The sequence below is a fragment of the Galeopterus variegatus genome, unplaced genomic scaffold, assembly GCF_000696425.1.
Source record: "Galeopterus variegatus unplaced genomic scaffold, G_variegatus-3.0.2 Scaffold8126, whole genome shotgun sequence".
NCBI classification, from domain to species: domain Eukaryota; kingdom Metazoa; phylum Chordata; class Mammalia; order Dermoptera; family Cynocephalidae; genus Galeopterus; species Galeopterus variegatus.
Genome location: NW_007734237.1, coordinates 54,795 through 56,570, shown reverse-complemented (window position 1 = coordinate 56,570; position 1,776 = coordinate 54,795).

The window sequence follows — 1,776 nt, the reverse complement described above, 5'->3', positions numbered from 1 at the left end:
ATGTAGTTAATTAGGTAGATGCATAGATCTGTGCGTATTCATTGAGCCACTTTCTGTTTTATGTTCTGTATTCTAGATCTGGAAAATACAACCAGTAAATAAATAAATACCCAGTTTCTGTGCTCGGGTAGATGATTCATTCAACAAAGTATTCTGCAAGTACTTCTTGAGGTCTCACTATGGATTAGTAATGAATTGGATGTGATGGATAAAGTAGAAACCAAGACAAACTCTTCCCTTATGGATCCTTCATCTTTAGGAACTTATCAGCCAATAAATGTATGTTAAAATAACACATAGTGATAAGTGCTATAAAGTGTAAGCAGGTGAGATGGTAAGTGAGGGAGAGTGTTTGCTTAGATCAGCTGGTCACGGAGGTCTTGCTGGAAGTGGTGGTATTTGAATAGACCTGAGTAAAGGGAGGGCAAGAGTCTTTGAATTATGAGGGAAATAACCATTCTGGCAGAGGAATCCACANAAGGGAGGGCAAGAGTCTTTGAATTATGAGGGAAATAACCATTCTGGCAGAGGAATCCACAGCTGGAAACATCTGAAGATGGAGCATGTTTGTCATGCTTGAAAAACACATGAAGGCCCAGGTGTCTGATGGGGAGTGAGTCAGGGGGAAAGTGGACAGAGGTGAAGTCAGAGAGAGAGCTGGGGAGAGGTCATGCGGTGACTTTCAGCTTATGCATAGTGAATGAACACATAAATTAATTAAATTAATTTATCATTAAGGAGCTCACTTTTTTTTCCTTAGAGATATATTTACGCTCTTTGTTGGATGGATCAATGAATGGATGGAAGGATCAGTGAATGAATAGATGGATCTATGGATGGACAGTTGGATGGACTGATGGATGGATAGATGGATGGGTGTGTGAGTGGATGTTTAGGTGAATAAATTGTTAATTGAATGAATACTACAAATAAACACTTTTCCTTCTCCAAGGGTTAATTCTGGAAGTCCCACTTGTTTTCTGTCTACATTACCCACCTGTGAATGTCTTGACTTTGGGACACACACACACCCGAACATATATATCCAGAAGTAAAGTAGTGATAGATGAATAAGAGCAATTGGAAGATGACCTTTTCTTGACATGCAAACACCTCTGGGGGTTAGTAATATTTTCAGCATCAATTCCCATCTTTCTGATGTGTTAGTAAAGACCTGAATGCTCGCCTATCTCCCCACAATCTCCCTGCGCAATCTTGGTGAGATTCCCACTCACAGTGTCATCCAGATGGATGGCATCCACTGAAGTTGTACAGTGCAGTGACCTGCTGTATTGACAGGACAACTAAATCTCCATCTCCTGCCCAGACCTCCCTCATGAGCTCCAGACATATATCCACCTGTCAGCTGCTCCCACTGGATGGCATTCAAAACAAACCACGCAATTCCAGCTGATCTAACCATCAACAAACCTAGTCCATCAGCAATTGGTCAAGAACCCGCCAAGATATGTCTTTGCCCAGGCCACTTCTTACCTGTATACAAATATCTTTCAAATTCTCCCAGGTTTCTCAATCCCATTTTCACCAGCGTGTTCTAAGCCAACACCATCTTTTACCTAGACAAATGGTGCCCAAAATATGGCATTGTAAAAAATTCTTAGAATGCCTTATTTCTATTTTTTAAAAAAACCTTTAAAAACGATCTATTTCTTGGGAATATATATATATACACACACACACACATATATATGTGTATATATATATATATATTTATCACATTGCTGGAGTAACATGCAATTTATAAATAACTAGCTA